General features: G+C 37.8%; 1 protein-coding gene across 1 annotated transcript in view; it reads right to left on the reverse strand.

Moving 5' to 3' along the window:
• The window catches only part of LOC136753077 (SH2/SH3 adapter protein Nck1), a 61156-nt gene extending 38573 nt beyond the window's left edge, over positions 1-22583 (reverse strand). The window contains exon 1 of the mRNA XM_066708898.1: positions 22380-22583. The gene's annotated coding sequence lies outside the window, so the exon portion shown is untranslated. The remainder of the gene's footprint in view (positions 1-22379) is intronic.
• Positions 22584-23929: the final 1346 nt, after the last annotated feature.

Raw genomic sequence — 23929 nt, forward strand, 5'->3', positions numbered from 1 at the left:
GGCACAGCCGGACACCTGTCAGACAGCGTCAAATGCCTTTACAATCTGCCTGCTTTGCTCTGGGAGAACTGACAAGATGGGTAAAATTGAAACTATTGCCCCAGAAACATTTTAGGATGACATTTAGTCAGCCACGTTAAAAGGAAGGTTTCACATCAAATACTGTATGCTACAAAACCACATGAAATGATTTCCTGTAGAGCTATTGAAAGAGGAAAAGGAAAAGCAGTATTTTTAAACCAAGGAGGAGGACCTACACAATACAGGTGTAAAAATACTGTTCATTCCATCGCTTATTGTAATATCGGCTTTGTTTACAGATATCAACCTCTGATGGTACAAGAATATTATGAGCTTCTCCTGATCCTTATTGATGCACATAGTTTAACAATCGTTTATTATCATAGAGACACAGCCATGGACAAATGACAACCTGTAACATGAGGTTTCACATTCCCATTATTCTTCAATTTTCCAAATTTCTTTGAATGGCCAATTTATTTGCATATTATAATTGTTACATTAACACCATCCCAATTTTAACTGTTACTGTTCAAATTAACTCCGAGCTACAACCCTCACAGTAGCAGTTGAGCCCCACACCTGTCCTCCAAAATGTGCACTGTCAGGCCATCTGCTCCATTCACACTGCAAGCCCACACCAAACAGAGCAAAGGCATTGTAGGGAAGGCTAAAGCAGCTCAATTATACCACTATAAGCTCACAGGGCTCCCATTAGCACAGATCCAGTCCTGGCATAAGCTAGCCAATGGTGCAACACCCCTTAAAGAAGTTCACTAGGTTGGCTATGCCTGGATTACAGGAACAAACTTGCAGTTCAAGCCAAGGCTTCTGCTAGTTAGGTTTTGTGTTTTGATAAAGGCTGTAGTTATTTATTCGAAGACTTAGCCAAAGGCATTTTTCCAAGTTGTTCCTGGACTGAAGAACTAGGGACACAAGTTGAAATGCCAGTTAGCTGGCAACATGTTCTAGTAGTGTCCCTGTCAAAGACATTGGGGGACTTCTTTTCAGGAAAAAGTTCACCCATCACTATCACGTGTAGCAACCATTTCTAAGGCCAGGTTTGGAAGATATGAAAAAAAATCAAAGTGTTTGTTGAAATGTTAACTCTACTGTCAGGAAGCAATTCTATTAGAACAAAATCAGCTTATTAACTAATTAATGCTCTTCATTTTAGTAACAACTTTTTTTAAAGCAATCTTTAAATTTTAACTGATTTCGATTAGGTTACACATATTCAGATGTAATAGCCTGATTTGCTACAAAATTACTACATTCATCTCACCACTACAAGCTCAGGAACCGCTTCTCTACACTTACAACCCTTTTTAGCTTTTTAGTACTCAAAAAGCTACACAGTGAGTGGTACAGCAGCTGCAGTCACAAAATGTGCCTCTTACTACTGCCTTTGTGACACCATCCTTTCAAGCGAATGAATGGGCTCACAGGTGCATTTTAAGCAACTGTTAGTGCAGTTCTCATGACAAGCTCTTAGTGCACCACAAAGTAATTACGAAATGGATTATGGGTGTGGGGGTGTCAACTACAGATTTTTTGACACCAAATGAGTATTTTGCTTAGGTGAGAATCCCCACGCTGGTGCGTGCATCACACACTAAGCGAAAGCTCCCCACGGTGCACAGTACAGCTACAACATTTGCTGTATCCGTGAAGTGGAGATAGGCGTGTAAAAAAGTTACATATGACTTGAAACCACAAAGATTGCCTTCTGTAATCACAGATGCTACAACTCTCAAGAAGGAAACAGAGGTCATTGCGACCGCTGTGAAATGGTCGTGGAATCTAGGGAGATGAAATGATTCTTCAGCCACTTGTTAATGGCTCCCTATACGCAACAAACTCCTGTATTAAACAAAATGCAAAATCTGGGGGGAATAAAAGGTAAAAAAAAAAGTCTCTTCCCAGCTTTTATTTTTACTAGCATAAGGCTCAGATTCTTTTTAAACCACTGAAGATGGTTTTAGTTCGAGTAGACACCACTTATTAAATGAGAGGACACTTCACGGATGTGGTTTTATAGTGACTGGGAGACTTACTTTTTAAGCTTAAAAACATTTAAAGGACCACTTTTGAAGAAGTCATTTAAAATTTGGTATTGCTGCTTCTTAGTTTAGCATCATCATAAAGTATTTTAGAAAGGTCACAAGCAATATATCTAGGTCAGATATAAATTGTGAGTTAGATAAGGTACGGTAATAAACATTTCCAAAATAAATTAACTGAAAACAGCAATTTGGGATTTGTTATACAAGTGGCCCCTGAGAGTTTTGAGAATTCTGCAGCACAATTAAGAAAACCATGACACTAAAAGCAATTGAGCTTCAGCTCTGGGTCATCCTGTGCAAGTCTGCCTGTGACATCAAGACACCAGTATTGCTCATTAAAGACAAAGAAAGGTGATTATTTCTTCACAGGCTTTTCTTATGCAGGAATCCAAGAAAAGGGAGAAAAGTAAATCAAACTCAAAGAACTTTCACCCCAAAGATTTTTTTTTATGTGTGTGTGCGTGAGAGAAAGTGTATATAAATACATTGTAATCCTCAGATTTTTTGGTACAAACTTATGAAGAGAAAGAGAAGAGAAAATGCACAGGGTGCTGCCAAGTTTGCAGCGGTTTCCTTAACAACTTCTCAGCTTTACCAGAACAATGTAAACCTAACCTAATCTTGCTAATGCAGAGTGTAATTTCCTCTTGACACCCATATTCTTTCAGTAACAAGTGTACAAGGAAATTATTCACCACATCCTCAGCAATGCACTAGTGCAGTAAAGCATTATGTACAATTAGCCTTGCAGACCCAAAAAAACAAAAGCTATCCATATCCAAAAAGCACCTCACAGCATCTCCCTAGCACTATAGTGACCATGTGTGCATATAATGAAAATTAATATACATGTATATTATTTCAGCAGTGTGGAATACTGGTTAGGGTTTTGGACTCCTGAACAGAGGGTCAGGGGTTCATGGGGTCATGGGTCCCAGGGTAGGGACACTGCTCTTGTACCCTTCAGCAAACTACTTTACCTAGATTGCTCCATGAAATATATGAATCGGTAATTGTATGTAAAAAGAAGAGTCACTCTGGATAAGGCTGTCTGCTAAGAAATATAATAAATTAAATTCTAAAGTAGCACTGGGGACATGAAAAATCATCTTTACTGTAGAATTGGGAACTTGGAAAAGGACCACTGTTGAACTTGTGGACACTAACAAAATCCTTCTGACACCATGCCTACAAGACTGTTTTGTGAACTCTCCTCTCCTTTGCTTTCAAACTCTGCTATTTCAGAAACAATTATTTAGCAAAAGCCAGGAAGATTGTCATTGGTTATCTTGGCTGTGGTGGGATGAAAACTACTCAAGCGCAGAAGACCTATAGGAGAGGAGGATTCCATGCAGAATTACGCAGAATTCTTGGGTCTCTTATTAGCACAGCACACTTTTGCTATAGTTTTGATTTGATATAATAAAACTGATCGGGGGGGTGGGGCTGCAGTTCATACAGGCCCCCTAACTGCTATGTGGAATGAATGGGGTTTGAAAGGATGCAGAGGTCACAAATGTACCCAGGAGCTTTATACATAAACTCAAGTGCCCTCACATGCATTTTTCCCCCCCAGAGCACAGCTCAGAAATTATATATCAGTTACTCTGTGATCAACAATGACAGATTACATCATTGCCATTGCAAAAGCTGTCCCGCTTGAAGTTATATATGTATTAGTGTTGCACAGTATACTGAAAATTCAAGACTTTTTCGTTACACAAAAAACTAAAGGTTTCAACAGGCTTCTAGAATTTTTGTTAATTTGTTAATTTCAGTACTTGGGCAAATGATTCTTGCATCGTCCTCATCAAGAGAATCAAAATTGTTAATACTGCAGACAATTCAGTGTACAACTGAATAACTAACTTGGTTAAAATAGTGTATAATATGTGCAGTGCAACTGAACTACCAAAAATCTACAACTTGTATGTTAACCCACCTAAAAGCCAAACACCTTTCTGAGATGTTGGCAATAACAGAAAATGAAAGAGGACCACAACCACCATTAATATTATTAAACTAGCTATACATAGCCAGCTATTGACTACATAGGCTATTTATTTTGTATTGCCTGGAACTCGAGGGCACAGGTATGTTTCGTTAACTGTATAAATTAAGTAGCTAGGTAATCCAATACATTTTGTATTTCACGGTTATGATCATAAAACATTGCCACAAGGATGCAAAGATTAAGGCATCTGTGTAGCACATTTAAAAAAAAAATTGTCATTGTTTTGGTAGTAATGTTTCAGTATCAAGTATAGCAATACTAAACCTGGTATCAAAGTCAAAATTCTGGTATCATGACAACACAAAAACAGGACATTACAATAATTGATTTGGTAGGACAATAAATGTATTTTGGCAAGTTACACAATTATAAGCAAGATATGGTTGCCCCAAGCATCATGGCAAGGATGGGGTCCTTCAGATTTATGCATACCATAGTACCTTGCCAAGTCATTTTTTTTCCTTTAGTCCTCCTTTACATTTCTCCAATATTATTTGAAAACAAGTTTAAAATGTCAAACTGCTCCATTTTGGCAAGAGTCTTTTATATCATCTGCTCTTCTTCACTTCTCTTACATTTTACTCAGATTACAAGTGTACAAAAGTGTGGACTTTCATTTTCATTTCATTTTTAGATGAATAAATATGGGGTTTCTCTGCAGCAATCCATGAGTAGAATTTTTGCAGATGCTCACTGCAGGCAAAAATCATCTCACAATAATAATTATAATCTTACCCACTGTGTAATGCTATCTGTCATTAATAGCACCTGATAACAAAGCAATCTAGTATTGCCAAAACAATATTGAGAGCTGCAGTGATATAAAATGTGTGTGTCAAGCATCGCAAATCCACTGGAAGTCTGGGTACATGTTACAATGGCACTGTATATAGACCTTCAAGATAGTATTACATTAAATGGCTTATTTTAGACATACTTCACTCACTTTCAAGCAAGCCAATCACTTGCCTTCCTTAATGCACTTGATAAACACTGCATTACTACGCAAATAAAACACTATAGACCAAACCCAAAACCTAATGTCAGCTTTCCCTTTGTTAAATGCACAGCCTCAGACAAGGGGAGTGTTGCCACCAAGTGACACACTAGAACTATGCTACTAGGGAGTGAATTTAAGTTGTGCTTTAAACCAAAGCCCAAGCCCCTATTTAAGTAAGGCTCAGCACTTCAAATCAGGCCTGCATTGAATTTACTTCAGACAGCAATGTGTTTTTAAATCGATTTGTATATAGGACCTGCACACAGGTCTCCAGTTACATTTGGAATAAATAGCTGGTTCTCGTATTCCAGCATCTGAACATCCTGGATAACAATGGTTCATGTTTGAAGGGTTAAAATAAATAAAACTTCAAAACATTGCGTAATGGGAAGACAAGAAGAGAATTCAAGAACATGCTGTTAATATAAAAGGTCATGTAGCGACAAATCTCATGACAGTAACAACTCCCTCCACCACATCTTTTAATTGCTGGCCCATATGGCGTCTGACTTAGTTTGTGTGAACTGAGACATCCTTTCTCTCCTCTGGAATTTCCTCAGCACTGACATCTTATTTGACTTTTTTTTTTTTTTTCTCCTTTCCTCCTTTTCCTGGTCCTATTTTCACATGAGGACACAAACCACAGAAGAACAGATGCCAGAGGACTGCAAGGTCATGGGATAAAGGCAGGAGAGTTTAGTGACTTGGGGACCAAACTGAGTTAACCATTAGCTGGTGGGGAGGAAAACTAAATCAAGAAAACAGTTTCTGCAGTCCTGTTTTTACACACTTTCCTTAAACATATCAGCTAATAGTAAAGATATTCAAATGACCTATTTTTATTTTCTTTGGTAAGTGTGGAAACCCAAGTACCCAACATCAGCAGTACAAAGATCCTGCCAAGCATTAACAAGGGATGACTAAACCGCTGCAGTAGAAGAATTACAGCCAAATGGCAGCATTAAGTTTTATTTGGGGGGTGTACATGAAAAGCAGTCAAGGAAAAAACAAAAAACACTTGACAAAAAAATAAATAAAAAATACACAGCTCCCAGAAAAGGGAATGCTCCTGCTGTATTCTTGTTTGCTCCATCTATCAGAAGAATACCTGGGTCTATCTCCACCAGAACTGCATTTATCCACAGCTGTAAGTACAGGATGAAATACAGGCCTGTAAAAATTGCTGAAGCTGAAAAATGGCACACAAAGCCGCTCTCTCATCATTGTTATTTTTAAAACGAGAACTAAATCCATGGTGTGGCTTCCAGCATCACACAATACAAATCCCAGGGCCCTGACAAGCATTGTGTCTACCAAGCCAGAGAGCTCTCATTAAACTAGTACAAGTTAGTTCAAAAAAACAAATGTAGGTCAAACTATGTACATTATGACCCTATCACAACAAAGGTTTCCTTTTGATATGAACATGAAGCAAAATATAATAAACAAAATATCATGATATTATCCAACTCTTTGACACCGATGCTAAAATCTTGCATCTGGGGAATTCATATAACCACTGCCTTCATAGCCAGTTTTAAACAACACTAAAACAAGACAAGGTGAAAGAATAAATAAAAAAATAAAAACATGCATCGATTGATTGTTCTGCCCTTTCAATTAAAACATCTCTTTCCAACCCCTGTAAAACATGCCAACTCAGCACAGACTCATTTCTTCACAGTACATTTTTGGATTCAGAACTGGACTCTATATAGAGGAATCAACACAATAAAAAAAAAACTTGATTTATATACATCTCATTCACATATACAGGGTTAAAGGATGGCCGTAACATGCATAGAATAAATTTAATCCGAGGCAAAAATGACAATGATATGAAAATGCATAGGTCTTCATAACACAACTGGTCTGAATGGCATTGATAAATGATAGTGTATAAAAGGCACTTACAATTAGACCCAGTAATTTCACCAACAACACGAGTCTGCTGTCTGTAACATTCACAGCTGGTTTCACAGACCTTGATTAGCACAATTTTTAGAGTACCATACCTAAAATAACATTGCGTAGTCCAAGACCAGTGCTCATCTGTGAAAATAGCCGTAAGTGTTTTAGTATTCACTATGCTGGGTATGGTCTTCTCTAACATTAAGACCAGGAAATTTAATGATTTCACTTTCCTGTTGGTACAGCCTAATGGAATAAAAAACACCTTCTGCCACAAAGCAGCTGTAATTTCATATTCAGCAACTTCAAGAAGAAACAACTGACATTTAAGTTATGGTCACAGCACCATGAAAGCCTTCAGAGGGGAACACGGAGAAAACCAAACCCTGAGAAGCGGAGTGAAAGTTCACACAAACCACCACTCTGAACTCAACATGAACACCAAGATTAGAAGACACAGATGTAAACCAAGGGCAAGTACATTCAGGACTAAAAAGATTAACACTATCAACATAATGAAACAAGCCTCCCTGTATGGTGAATGGATGCTAGCAGAGCTGGGAAGAGGTTGTTTCTGGCATCATGATTAATACATCACATTGTTCCACTAACATGACCACATGCAAGCTGAGAGTGCAATACTGTATATAACTCTTATGTTAATCTCATTTTACTGATCTTATTAATCACTGATCTTATTGCGTACCGGAAACTCTAGGCTGAGAAGACATTAAAAGAATAGAGTAAGAATCTTGATGCAAGCATGTACTTCAAATGAAAACCCTCACAAAATACCATGCCGTACCTGCGTATATCAAGATTCTTATTCTGTTAGCGTCTTCTCAGTCTCGAGTTCCCCGTTTCATTCCTAAAGGCATTGTTCATAGTGTAGAATGTGTATTGAAAGCTGGGGAGGGTGATTATGTGACGTTTTTATACAATCGCATGTATTCAAGAGCTTCCACTGTACCTGTGCACATATAGAAGTCTTGCGTCTATGAGGGCAATCCATTCAGCTTTTACAAGTATATAAATAGTTTTATATTATTAGTGCTAGTTTTGTTGTTAGTTGTACTGGTTTAGTTGCAGTTTGTATAGCTTTTCCTAAAAAGTACATAGTGCTGTGACGAGATACATTCAGAAAACAGTGCTGAATACAAGGCAATGAAGCAGCGTCTGCAGCTGCCAGATACATCACAATGCTGTGCAGAGTAGCTTACTGAATAGTACATTTAAATAAATGGCAAAGAGCAAAACAGTGATGGCACATATTTTGATAGTGACAGTTTTTATTTATAATTACAGTTCATTGTTTATTATAGCATTTCAGTGTATCATTTGCATTTCAGTCTATTGTTTAGGTTATTATTTTCATAAGAGTTCCAGTGTATTGCATATTATTTGTATTTGGGTTTCAGTGTTTTGTTTATATTATTTGCACTTTAGTGCACCGTTTATAGTTTTTAATTACTACAAAACTTCATTATTATAAATTATAAATCTAAACTAAAAAGTAATTTATATTGCATTATTTTCATTGATCAAATTTACTGAAAATGATATGTAGTACACGGGAGCGTAAAGGGTTAATGAAAAAACATTTTGGATATTTTTAGTTTTGTATTTCATTCATCTTATTAATATTTTAAAGCAATTTCAGGTATTAAAACATTACCATTATTTTCAAAATCTGGTACCTGGGAAGGGTTTATATTCTGGAGTTGAAGAGGTTAAATACTAATCAAACAAAAAAAAAAATCTTGGACAAACTGGAATCTATTACTAGACTAGCAACGTCTCTACTGGATGAATTGCACACATTATTCTGCCATCTTGTAAAAGGTCTACAAACACAGATCCTGTGACTCTTTTCCAACAATTTGGTATAAACGCCCTCAGTAGGTCATAGTGAGTATTTGAGCCCTGCTTACCAACAGCTATCAATGTTGAATAAGATCAGAGGTTAAAGACTTAACACTTAAATGTCTGCCGATCTTGGGTCATGCATGGTAGTGCTGTACATAGAAAGAGCCCCAGGAATTTCCAGAACATGAACAGTAGCCAAAATCCTCTTCATGTACCTTTTGACAACTGCCATTCAGACGCAAGCAGGAAGGGGGTTTTCACATTAGCATGCCCCTTGGGATTCAGATGAGAATGCCAACTCATCACACTGTTAACAGTCTTTCATCGAAAGAAAAAAAGAAAAAGGATGGGGGGGCGAGAGAGAGAGAGAAAGAAACAATTCAGAATGACAGTATTCCCCATGTCCTTCCTGAGAAATATTCCCGGCAATCATTTGTGCAGCTCTCTTTTCACTGATCAAAACCAAAATCAAAATCAAATTCATCCAGTGATGGTGAAAAGAAAAGCAATCTAATTTTGATGTTCTTAGCATTTCATCTATCAAGGGAGATTTTCATCTTTTCTTTTAAAGCACCTCCCCCTCTTTTTTTTTTTTTTTTTTTTTTTTTAATCAGTTTCTGTTTTGTAGCTTACAGCACTAACCAGGACTGAGGAGCAGATGCACAGGGTTACATCAATTACCGTTTCATTAATGAATCTTTCCAGGCTACAAGCTGAGATTCTTTTCAGGAAACTTCACAGATATTCTCTCGCTTTTCTTTTTTTTATGGGTCTTAAGCAGTGCTAAAATAATAAGACCCTTTCATTTAATTTTTGCTTTTGAGCTCTTAATTAAAGGCTTCATGTGGTGGAAGTGTAAGGCTGCATTTGATGTGCAGTCTTAAACATGTTCAAATAATATGCCCCGATTATGGCTAAATGTGGCGATTACTACATAAAAGACACCCCACCCCCCCCCTTTTCCTTGTCTGAAATTCAGTTGAGTGTAGAATTATGGGATTGATAAAAGAAACACCAATAACCAAGGCTTAACATGTAATGTAATTCTCAATGCATAGATTCCTAACATTTAAAATTAGAATTTAAAGACAGCGTTAAGAACGATCTTTTACAGTTCAATCGGACTCCTAGGAAGACTGCAAAGGAACTGTCCCAGTGCATGTAGGTGGAAAGATGGTGATGACACACCAATAACCTTGAGTTTGGCGATACACGTATCAGGTCACATTTATTTAGCCTCGCTACCTAACAGTGCCTAGGCACATCAATACAGCAGTCGACACACCAGATAATCTTTGTCCCAGACAGACAGCACCATGAGTAGCGCTGTCTATTGAAAAAAGCAAATAAAGATGCAAGTACAGACCTCCGACACTGAAACCACCATAGAGGGGCAATAGATTGTAAGTATCCGCAAAGGCGTTCAATAATACACATAGAACCAGATCTAATTTACTGTAAGATGTGCTGAAACTTGTAGAAGGCAGGGATACATTCCAACAGTTACATAATGCTGCACAAATTCAACAGCAGCAGAAAGAAAGAAAATAAAAAAGTTGCAAAGAAGTTTCATTGAAGGGAAACAGATCCTTTAAGAGATCCGCACCTGTTCTGTGGTAAGCACCACTTCAGGCAATGAAAACAGTGTTCACTGCTTTTCACTTTGAGGGCAATGTGAAGAGCAGACTGTAAACTAAAGTAGACAGCCAGCCATGCACCAGCACACATTGTCTGTGCCTAGGCCTTTCTTTCTTCACATTTACAAAAATCTAAACCCAGTTATACAGACATCCTCCTCTTAGTTACCAAGCAAAGCACCAATTTCTCATACTACACTGGCATCCTGGAGTCCATTAAAACTAAAATTAAAAATACAAATTGGAAATGTACAATTATACTGTGTTGAATTACAATCAGTTATAATTATGCTTTGGCTACAATTCTAATTACACATCTTTCAATCTACTTCTACAAATTGTAATTGCACGTTGATATGTTGAACTGCACAGTGGAAATCAAGAAGAGCAAGACAAGTTATTAAACCAGAAAAATATACAATGTTTACCCATATTTAAACTACCAAGGGTGCAAATAGTTTTAGTCCAGCGCTGTACTTATTACAAAGTAGTAAATAGATAAGGGAAATGCTGAAATGATACTGTATTAAATCGGATACTTGAAACTAAAATAAATATAAAGTGGATGGTAACTTCTACTTATATCATTTCATTAGTTTGATTACAAAAGCTATTATGAAAAAACTGTCACACTCTTCCCTTTCTTATAACAGTGCGGTCCAAATAACTTCCTTATTATAACACTACACTATGTGTTAGTATACTGCCAGCTTGTTTTAATGATTGCCAGCCGGTAGAGTGACTTTGGAATTGCCGGACATTTTTTTTTTTTTAAATAAAATGCAATCATTCTCATTGCTCTTTCCTCATTATTTTTAAGTTTATTTAGTTCTATTACACCAATATTGGATTTCTTATGGTATTCAATTGTATTTTCACTAATTCTTCTAGATTTTCTAATGCAGGTTATAGATTTTACCATAATTTGAAACTGTAAATATATATTTTTTGTAAGAAATCACTAACAAGAACAGCACAGACATCTGAAAATTAAGTGAAATGTTTTGTGAAAACTGAACCTTATAGTAGCCATAAACCTACAAATTACTCTTACCAGTCTTAACTGTAATCCTTCCCCTAAAACTATGCTTAGCGGTAACCCTTGCTTTGACTCCAATCCAAAATCTAGCCTTAATCCTAAACCTGACCCTACCCTTAACCAAGCCTTAAAGTGCAGGGAGTGGAGTTTCAGAAAGTATATAGTAACATCCACTAGCACCAAGCTGACAGCTTCAAAAAAGTACATTAAACAAAGCTTAAAAAAAAAAAAAAGTAAACACTACAAAAAAGAATAATAAAAAACTGGAAGCACATAAATGTATTGCAATGAATTACTCTGTTTCCAGATTATTGATATTCATTAACCTTAAAGTTTAAATATAACCATAAACCTTAGGATAAGCTCTAGCCCTAGTCTTTAAAGCTAACTAAACAGAACAAGAAAGTGGTCTTCGAAATAAAAAAGGGGAAATAGAGAACAAATGCATTCAACATTTCTTATTACATTGTTTTATAAAAAGAGAAAACTTATATAAGGTTACATCCTCTTTCTGTTCTGGTGAAAGTTGCAACATAAGAGACTTCAGTTTATAGAAACACTAAATATTTAATTTCAGTAAATGTATACTATATTTTTTTCAAAAGGGAAGTAAATTAAATTGATATGGTTTCATTATTAAAACCTAAGAGAATAACAATGAAGGGAAAACTTTGAGGAATTTCCATCAGTGATGGCATTTGATTTCTCTATTTTAATATAGACTAAAGTACATGCTGAAGAAATAAGAGTGATACTACACTTGGGTAAGTTAAAGATCTGTTTGACACTAACTTTGGTAGAGTTACATCTCTCACTTGAAATAGTTATTTTGCAATTAATTTAGTTTAATACAGTTCATATTGTATCATATAGTTTAAGTTTGCTTCAATTCACCCTATGGGAAGACCATAAAGATTACAGCTGATTGAACAGATTACCATTGAGTGGCTGACTGAAGTTCACCCTGTTCTAATCTTGGTTCAATGAACTGGAATCTGTAGTTTTCTCTAGGCTGAATTACAGTGTATTACAGTGTATTAGTGTATTAGAAGATTTCATACACAAGTATACATTAACAAACAATATTTGTTAAACTAAACAAAGAAAGCATGAATAACATTTCAAATATAGGCTGGAAATACTAACATCTACTGTATATTTTGGCACAACTAAACTGCAGCAAAAAGCAGATTACCTTCCAAATAGGTCAACGTGTAAACCCCAAAATATACATTTCATAATTCTGTGACATACGAGCGCTGCAATGCATTTTATTTGAATATGTCCTTTAACCTGATAATGAAATAAAGACACGTTAAAAGACAATTTCAGATTTACTGGGGAGGTACAGTGAGGGAAAAAAGTATTTGATCCCCTGCTGATTTTGTACGTTTGCCCACTGACAAAGAAATGATCAGTCTATAATTTGAATGGTAGGTGTATTTTAACAGTGAGAGACAGAATAACAACAACAAAAATCCAGAAAAACACATTTCAAAAAAAGTTATAAATTGATTTGCATGTTACCTACACAAGGCTGGAATGGGCTACAAGACCATCGCCAAGCAGCTTGGTGAGAAGGTGACAACAGTTGGTGCGATTATTCACAAATGGAAGAAACATAAAATAACTGTCAGTCTCCCTCGGTCTGGGGCTCCATGCAAGATCTCACCTCGTGGAGTTTCAATGATCATGAGAACGGTGAGGAATCAGCCCAGAACTACACGGGAGGATCTTGTTAATTATCTCAAAGCAGCTGGGACCATAGTCACCAAGCAAACAATTGGTAACACACTACGCTGTGAAGGATTGAAATCCTGCAGCGCCCGCAAGGTCCCCCTGCTCAAGAAAGCACATGTACAGGCTCGTCTGAAGTTTGCCAATGAACATCTGAATGATTCAGAGGAGAACTGGGTGAAAGTGTTGTGGTCAGATGAGACCAATATCGAGCTCTTTGGCATCAACTCAACTCGCCGTGTTTGGAGGAGGAGGAATGACCCCTAGAACACCATCCCCACCGTCAAACATGGAGGTGGAAACATTATGCTTTGGGGGTGTTTTTCTGCTAAGGGGACTGGACAACTGCACCACATCAAAGGGATGATGGACGGGGTCATGTACCGTCAAATCTTGGGTGAGAACCTCCTTCCCTCAGCCAGGGCATTGAAAATGGGTCGTGAATGGGTATTCCAGCATGATAATGACCCAAAACACACAGCCAAGGCAACAAAGGAGTGGCTCAAGAAGAAGCACATTAAGGTCCTGGAGTGGCCTAGCCAGTCTCCAGATCTTCATCCCATAGAAAATATGTGGAGGGAGCTGAAGGTTCGAGTTGCCAAACGTCAGCCTCGAAACCTTAATGACTTGGAGAGGATCTGCAAAGAGGAGTGGGACAAAATCCCTCCTGAGATGTGTGCAAACCTGGTGGCCAACTACAAGAAACATCTGACCTCTGTGATTGCCAACAAGGGTTTTGCCACCAAGTACTAAGTCGAAGGGGTCAAATACTTATTTCCCTCATTAACATGCAAATCAATGTATAACTTTTTTGAAATGTGTTTTTCCGGATTTTTTGGGTTGTTATTCTGTCTCTCACTGTTAAAATACACCTACCATTAAAATTATAGACTGATCATTTCTTTGTCAGTGGGCAAACGTACAAAATCAGCAGGGAATCAAATACGTTTTTCCCCTCACTGTATAATAAGACGTTGTAGGTAAAAATTGATATTTTCAGAAAGAGTGGTAACCAGTTTGTGATCTGCGGTCTAAATGGTTTAAATCTACCCCTGACCAATTATGTCTATACCAGAACTTAAAGGCTTATGGTATATATTTTACATTCAGGTCACGGGCATTTAAAATTGTGTCATCCATGACAGGTAACCCTGGTAACAGCAGAGTAGTGACAATGTATTTTAACAGAAGTCGTTGACTCCAAGGCTTTAAACCAACTATTGAAATCACAAACAATCACCAATTATTTGACTGAACAACTAAGACAAATGGAAAAGGGGAACTGTGAATGGGAGAGACTGAATAAAAATGTAAATGCCCTTTCTGATTTTGTCACTGGATCAAGTGACATGAGAAAGGGAAAAAAAAAAAAAAATACTAGAGCATGAGAGTGGGGGGGGGAAACTTGTCTGGTCCCTTCTTTAAGACTGCATTTGTTTTCACATGGATTATATATATTTTTTTTGACAGATCTTCCCTTTTCTATAGCAGTAGCTTATTTGCCCTGCTATCAAATGCTTTTCTCAGAAGGTCTTTTAATTATGGAAAAGGTTATGCATGGATGCGTGTTTAAATTAGCACAGAACATTTTTAAACATGACAATCTCACCGATCAGGTCACAGAGTTCGAAAACCTGGGATATAAGTGTTGAATATGTTATAGTGCGTTCTTAAAACATTATGGTGGAGGACAAGTCGTAGGTAACATGTAACATTTGAGCTCATTTACTTCAGGTCTCTCATATTAGCAGGGCGGAAAAACCATCAAAAGATGTAACATTTTCAGTACATTCCATGTGCACTCCACCGCTTGCTTGAACTGGGTACAGGCATTGCAGTTTGGAGACATTACTGTATATGACCTTAATTCTGCAACATTTATTCCGACATTTCATGCATCTTTCACATATGAGTTTTCACAATGGAATCTTTAAGAAAAAAATGATTAGTTATCCATTAGTATGGGAGAGCAGGCAGAGCCAGACATCACTGTAATGAATCAGGATTCCCCAAAGGGCAGCACAGAACTGTCAGGGTAAGGTGGGCTTGCCTTCATCAGGGCCCTGCTTGCTATTCAATAGTGACTCCTGAAGCTTACAAAGCACCTGTGAGCCCTCAGTTTGAATATTGTGCATCAATCAAAAGCTGTGCTGTGGACTCACAGTTTACAAAAAAAAAGAAAAAAGTAAACTGGTTTGCATTTGATGATGCACATAAAGGAAGACAAGTGCAAGCTGCTCACCTCTCTACCACAACAGTACAGGAGGCATAGCAGGTGAGCCGAGGTGACTGACATTCAGAGATTCCAAACTGAAATGGTGTAGCAAAAACAAATAAAAAAAATGTATGTGGATTTCACGTTTTGGATTTCAAACTCACACCATGAGGTTTACTCTCTCTTGGGCCGTTGATTTCTGAAACTGAAAAGGGCCTCGTGGGTCTCTCAAATGTGCACATGCATCATCATTTCACAGAAAATAACTTGGCCCATCTGTGCTTCCAAACAAAGATGACTAATTATTTACCTTTTTAAAATGACTTGATCCTAACTGAGCTCATTTGCAAGGAATACAATTCTACAGGTAGCCATTTTAAACCGATTTATATTATGATTGTATAGACAACGTGATAAACCACTACACATAGCTCTCAAATCCACTTAAATCGAGTTCTCTTAACTCAAAAACCGCCAAGCCTCAGCTTTGTAAATGCATTACTCAAGCTCCATTTTAACGTACACCATTCTGACAGCTTCAATGTTCTACTGCTTGGGGGTGGTGCTACAGCTGAATTTAACTTAATAGCTCTCAGTGTTGAGACTATGCCTTCAAGCAATTCTGACCTTTATCTACAATGAAAATGAGTGCAAAACATGAAAACATTTTGGGATCCTGCATCCTGGATCTAATTCAGGCACAGAAAACTGGTCACAAACTTAAATATTGAGCCGCTCTCACTGTACTGAAATCAGCCAGGATTTGACATTTTCCTTAAACATGTCATCCAAATGAGTTCAGGCAAGAAAAAACAGCCTCGCTGAATATAGGAGGGTGAAATAAACCACAAGCCTGACTCGACTAAAGATCTGCAGGTCAATCAGACTGATAAAGGGAAACCACAACCTGCAGTTAATCAGTGGAGGAAGGATACACGAGAGTGGTGAGGGGGAATTTGGCTTTCAGCAATGTTGCATCTTATGAAAACACACCCCAACAACCACATGACCCCTTTCATTACCTAGTTTGATTTTGTAGGCCTAACGGTTTTGAAAACTGCACCACTAACACACCCAGTCTTTTTTTTGTTCTGCCTAATACTTTCACCATCTAGGTGATCACATACCAGATTCCAAGAAAGAATACTGTGAACCAAATATACCGCAGTACTCAATTTCTTCCTAATGACACTCCCAACACTTCAGACAGGACCCTGTAACTGCAGCCTGGGAGTTTTAACAACAGGGTCCAAGGAAGGTTTCCATGGAAGGAGAAGAAGGTGTTAGGATCAGACTACTCCACAGCATTGTTGGCCCCATTCTTTAAAGCTGATAAATCGTGCTCAGGCAAGCATGCTGACTTCAACTCTCAAAGGAAATTATGCTTTATAATTACCAATGCCCCTACCACTCTCTCCTTTCTTGGTAAGAGTGCACTACAAATTGAAATGCCTCTCCACCTCAAACTTTCTTAAGGAAGGACTGTTATTGACACAATCTTATAGAATCTCCACCACTGCAATCACTCATCAAATCCACACTACTTTTGCATGCCATAATATACAAATTATTATTTATCAACACTGCCTGCAGTTTCCACTGAAGCAGAAATCTCATTCCTGACGTTTTCGAAGTGACGAGGCCTCAAATTACTGCAGGTATTAATCCCTGTAATTTGAAAAAAACAAAAACAATTTCAGGTCATTATTCCCTAGTCTGGTGCGAGGGAAGGCTCTGCACTACAAAGCTAATCCTGAACATGCTTGCACAAGAAGGAGACTGAAAACACAACAGAAAAGAAAGCCTCTTCACCACAACAGAGGCCAAGGGGGGGGTGTAATTTAGTGATTCATAGGGAGCACAGCAAGACCCTGACTAGCAAGAAAATTATTGTGTACAGTCAACTCCAGGATTCAACATAAATGGCACATTCTGCCTAAAAATAAAGGCAGACTGCCCATTCCACTACAATTATACCTTATCCACTCCTGCTGTCAACTAAACAAACGAGGGGGAAGAATGGATGGATTTTTTTTATTTTTTTTTCCCAAATGCATGACATTCAGCCTTTCCATTTTCCAGACTAGTGCAGGGGCCCTTTAATAGTCCCCTATTAGTCAGGTTTTACTTTCAGACAGTGTTACCCTGAATACTGCCGCCCAACATCCCTGATCGAAATCAACTATAGCAAGAAAACTATAGTAAGAAAACTCTGGTTAATTATGGGTGATGGATTTTGTTCACTTATACTTTAGGTAGTGTACAGATACGAATAAGGGAAAGTATTATTTTTAATTCACCCAGAACTCATAACACACTTTCAAGCTTTGTTTTCTCTTTCCTTAAACTGGGAAAACCATACTATACACTTTTCATTCACCTTTACCTCAAAACAAAGGTCTACCTACATTGTTTGTGCTGGAGTTCACAATTAAAGGCCTTTTGAGGATGACTATCATTAACAACAAAGTCTTAGCTACATTTCTTGACTTACACTGGGCAAATAAAATATTCAAAGAGACGAAGGAACATTATAGTTACAAAGCCAAGTTTTCCTGAAAGTATCAGTACATGTCTCAACCAATTACATATTTGGATTCTAATAGAGAATTAAAGTAAGATATAAAACCTACAGGAAGTACAGATGAATAACTGTAGTGTAATGGCTTAAAACTTGTCGTTATTTTCTAACCAGAAAAGCTGTAAGTGAGAAACGAATCCTATTTCAAGCCCACAACCTTCCACTCATTAGCACCTCTGCTTTGTAAAACCTTAAGTTGCAGTATGATGCATTCAACAATTAAGATGACATCTTCAATAATTGACATAGTGCATTCAAACCAAAATGATCCAGCAGTGACTTTTTCCCCAACAAATTCAGCTTCTCCAATTGCTTCTCCTTTTACTGAAAACTAACCAATTCTGGATAGACAAATCTCAAGCATTAGAACAGTCACAAGATATTTTTGCATTTTGCGACTGGAATGCAAATGTAGGGGAGGAAAGACACTGGTATACACCAGTATCTCAGCAGCAACAAACTGACTCCTCTCCAGAGCACCCAGACCTTTTGTAATAAGGGCTTTTAAAGACAGCAAGGGAACTTCATGGCAAATTTAAGTGAAGTTTGTTGATATAAAATTGTGTTTATTGACTTCAGGGGGGAAAGAAAATAACAGTCAAAATTAAAACAAACTCCATAAACCACATGCTTTACTGAGGGGAATGTCTCCTCTGACAATGTAAAAAGGTTTACAAAAACGTTTCCAGACATTGTTACCTCCACTTAACTTTGATCAGAACTTGCTTGTCAATTGTGTAAAAGTCAGAATATTTGGTTGCTTTCTCGGCCATGTAAACAGTGAACTTTCAGCAAAGAAATGAGACCACCAAAGGTATTTAAGCTGAGCACAGCCTGCTTTAGCAAAAGAAAAAAGGCAAGGTCTTAGGAACCCAAATCGTTAAAGGCCTCTTCATAAGATACTCCGTTTCCACTTTCACTCCCACAGCCCAATTAAAAGAAAAAGAGACATTGGGTCAACATTTGTAACTGCTAATCATGTGGAGGAATATGTCCTTATCTGACTCCATTATGCTTTAACAGACATTTCCTTCAATGTAGCTTTTTGGGTAAAATAAAATTCCAAAGAAAATCCCCTTCTAGTAGTAAAGCACTTTGAGAATTTCCTAGTGGTTTGCCCCCTCCTCGTTCCTTAATGCCCATGACAGGGTGACTGTCAGTTGGAGGTAAATTCCGTCCAGAAAAAGTAACTCCTTAGAAAAACTAATGAACATATAAAATCTTAAGCTTCAGTGCACTGCCACAGGCAGTGCTCATTCGACAAATAATCTGACAGGTTGCAACATTTTGGAGTCACACAGACCTTCGCAATGCATTGAATTTGTAAGTTATTTTCAAGGCCAATAGAAATCACAAGGCAGAACAATTTTCAAGGCTCATTTTTGTTGTTGTTTTTATTAAACTGACAGCAAGCAATTACAACTTATAATCATTGGCTGGGTTAATATGGAAATTAAAATCGCCTCCAGTCACATCTTTTTGACATAGCATGCACACTGTCACACTTTCCTCAAGATAAAACAAAAGCAAATCACTTATGTGGAACGTCTTAAAGGGCAGGGTCAGTTGTAGCTTGTAGACCAGAGCTGGAACCGAGTTTGGATTTTACAAGACTTCAGAGGTCAAGATTCCATTTACCTGCCATGTAATCTCAAGCACAAAAGTCATAGCAAAGCCACACATAAGAAACTAGAAAATGTTGGATTCTTCATGAGAATGCAGGAAGCTCATTCCTTCGTATATTAGTAGGAAGTCACAGACATTTCAATAAGCCCTCTTGTATATTACTATGAATTGACAAATTGTATTAGTATGTTTTTTCTTCATAATTTGGAATTCAGAGCAAAGCATTTCCTTAAATGTATGGCCAAGAAATCATGAGAAAAACCATCATTACTTGCCCATGCAAATACCGCCATTTTCTCCTGCTCCCAGTCGTTTCCCCCCACCCCCATCTTTCACATGAGACCTTAAAGGAGGTTCAATCTTTTCAGAAGCAAACATATCATGGATTATTTTAAAAGAACATGGGTGTTAACCCTACTAATATGTCCACATACAATACTGGTTATAAAGATCTGCACTTTCTCCTTCATTTCAGATTAAAAATAGGTTTCATGACCAACTAATCATCTGAGCTATACTTATAGTGTAATTAGCTTTTGCAAGGTCTTGGGAAACAAAACAGGTACTGTATTCAACCTCAGAGGTGGCCTTTTTTTTTAGTAGATAGCTGGTAGCATAGGTAGGCCTTGACTCAAATTGCTCTTTAACCTATTGATAAGTGCATTCAACTATAATAGATTTGTTTAAAAAAATGCCCAGATTAAATGAAACCTTTGAACTGCCCTCCAACCACAAATTGTATAACCTTTAATTGATGGTAGTTTTTTTGTTTGTCTGGGGCATCTCTCTTCCACTGAACTGGAACCCACCGATCAGTCATTGCGTTTGTAATACACAATCCGCAGGTGAGTCAAGAACATCCAGCCCACCCTTTCTACTCAAAACTATTAAGATTGTTGTTTTGGGGATTTGTTTTGATTTCAAATAGATTTTTTCTAAAGCTGGCTAGTAGGTTTCACAAATGGACTCTCACTATTGAGAAGGCTTCATCTGCAGTGGGAGTGAAACCTCGTAATTATGAACTACTGCTCCTCCTGGCCTCTTAGACCACTGGCACTCTAATGAAGAGTGCATTACAGTGTGAGCTGTGAGGGATGTTTTCATACCACAACAGCTCAACCACTCCCATTCTGACATCCACGTTCCAGTCAAGAAACCCATACTGCAATCCCTGCTGACACCGTTACAAAATAAGCCCTGTGGAACAATAAAACACTAACAATTCTATATTAATGTGACATCACAAATAAGAAAAACTTTTATGTTAGTGCTTTATTGTTGCAGTTTCTTTCGTGTGTGTATTTACTAGGAGGAATGCAAACTACATCAAGTAATTTCTGTAACTGAAGCAGTTTTGACAGTTTGTTTTTCTTGCAACCAGGCAATCACGTTTGGTTCGCCATTGTCTGATCTCACTGGACTGAAGATCAGTTTCAATCAAATTCTACCTTTCCTGCATGGTAGCATGAAGCTCACTTCTCTGTACCTCAAGCTATTAATCAGAAAATGCAAAATTTAGGAGGCACGAAAGAGGTCTCCTCCCTTCTCCCTACAATTCCCACATTTGTTTCCTGTTTACACCATCTGACTGAAGAGAAGGAGGCTGGTGGCCTAGCTTAGCTTTTTGGCTTGTTTTACAAACACATGAGTATAGTCAGGGCAAAAGACCTTAGTCCTTCCTGCCTTTTCACATCAGCTAGAGTCAATCACAGTTTCAGTACAATAGGGCCTTTTTTTAAGCGCTTTGATTCAGTGTATTCGAGTTATAACTGCCAACGTGTGCTCCTGATTACATTATTAATAACAAAAAAGTAAAAATAACTGAATCCGTTATTCTCCTAGAAATCACCACTATTAAAACCGCCGTTCAATGCATTGTGTTGATGGCCTGCGTTCAATATATAAGACGACCAATGTACTTTTCCTCACCAACAACAACAACAAAAAAGACAAGGCCATGGAAAAGACAAAATAAACTTAACGATTCACGTACTAAAAGATAACCTATCTTCTTCGCCGAAACGTATTTAAAATAGTTTGTATTCTTTAAGAAGAAATGCTTGTAGTAACGACGGCTATAGTGCACAGCCTCCAATTCCACTGGACAGCGTGCGTGACGGGGACGTGGGAGACGCAACAAGCTTCACACGGGACTGTTATTTTTTTTTCCCGAAAGCCACTCAAACTCTAACGTCATCTCTGGGTAATACAATAAAAAATAAAAAAACACCTTGGATTCAAATAAATTTCGTTATATTTCACAGAGAAACAAAAGCAACTGCCCAAATGCGCCGTTCTCCAACGAAAGCTTGCTCAAACGGCAAGTATTGTGTTTCAGCCGGTTTGCATCCAAATAAATCCGCCAACGTTAGTTGCAAATCCGTTAAAGCAAATAAAACATCCAAACTTGTACAACAGAATCTTTAACGGAGAAAAATGCAGCGGGGAGATACGCCGAACCGACGCGAAATGCGAATGAAATGATGAACCTGGTTATATTGGGACTGATTTTGAATGCAACCCCGAACTGATTCGTGTAAGTTCCCCCAAGTTTCCATTTGTAACACTTTGCCATCTCCAGGAGCAGCGTTTCCATTGCACACCGCGCATCGCTGGCCGCTGCCTCAGCACGAACAAAGACACAAACGGGCACTGCATCTTCCTACCTGAGCACTGATGTTGAAAAGCAGCTCCCGCTTTCGGAAAATACAAAAACAAAATGTTCTCTCGAAAGCGTTGCCAAAGCTGACAAAAATATACAAGTGATACGACCCTTTCTGTTTTCCACCAGTGTGTCTTGCAATTGGCTAACTCCTTGCAACATTAAATGTTCTCTACAATCTAACTTGTTTCCAGAGGCCTTCCCTGGTTTGCTTCGATTGGCTGTTCGTGAGCCAACTTCCTCTTTTCATTTGACAAAGTCTCCGTCCGTCAAGGGTACCCCCGTTGTGTGGGTCGACTGCACAAGGGGCAGCACTTAAAGAGTCTGGTGAACAAGTCAAGATTTACAGACCAACTTTGAAAAGGCATCACGGATAATTGTTCATTATATATTGCTGGATCGTTTGTGTTATTTTTAAACTCATCTTTCTGCCTGGCTGCACTTTGTCCTGTACTGGGACTGAGATCATTGCTATATTGCTGGGACATTCAGAAAATTCATTCATAAAAAAGAGGATCTGAATTACTTCAGCTGTACAAATATACTGGACAAAATGTAGAAGTCCATGAGATTAGGATGGATCAGTTTAGGGAAATCCCAAGCAATACATTTGATTGATAAAATAGTTTGGACCAAACTTGAAGTGCCTTACGGTGATTCTATAGGAAATTCTTCTGTAGTATGATTCCTTGTTCCTTCCTTGTTCTTTTAATCATTCACTAAGTTGAATGATTAAACCAGCCTGGGGGTCCCCTCCCTTTGGTTCTGTATGCAACTGGCTTCTGGTTCTTTTGTCCTTTTATACACAGCCGACGGCAAGCAGGAATAACTACTGCACTTCAGTACACAACGTTTTTTTCTGGAGGGGATATATGTTCTGCTCTTTAATTTAACAGCTATCAAGTATGTTTGGCGTTTGCTAGAAGCAGGTGGATCAAAAGTTTTGATTTCTTGAAGTCAAAAATCTTAATTAGACAGAAAGAAAGTTTGGAAACTGGTATATGGGCCTCCCCGATTCTCCAGCCTGAGTAGGATGACCTTGACAGAAAAACAGCATTTGGGCTAAATGGACAAACATTGTTTTACATTGGTTAAGCTGTTTTTGTTAACAATAGGGAAAATGTGAAATGTGCTTTAGTGCATTTTCTTTTGAGATGGTTAAGGACTATTTCAGATGCACCATTTCTTAGTTGGAAAACAGTATATAGAAATGAGGCACATTTTTCCAAATATTCTAATTGTTACCAGAAAGGGGAAAACAAATGTGTTTTTATTTGATTTCACTTATTTTTGTTCTTTCTTTTTAGTTTTGTGGAAAGTTATCTGTGTAAATGGCATGTTGTTGTCTATGAAGCGTTCCTCTGTATGTAACCAATGTGAAAACCTAATGGTTTAAGTGATTATTTATGTTTGTTCAGATGGAGGTCCTGTCAGTCACGCTATTGAAATCTAGTTGCAACAGCAAAAGAAAGCAGCCAATGAACAGGACAGAAAACTACCTAAACCTTTAATCCATGATCATGACAATATGAAATATGGACTAATAAAGACTGC

The sequence above is a fragment of the Amia ocellicauda genome, chromosome 7 (genome assembly GCF_036373705.1).
Source record: "Amia ocellicauda isolate fAmiCal2 chromosome 7, fAmiCal2.hap1, whole genome shotgun sequence".
In the NCBI taxonomy this organism is placed as follows: Eukaryota; Metazoa; Chordata; class Actinopteri; order Amiiformes; family Amiidae; genus Amia; species Amia ocellicauda.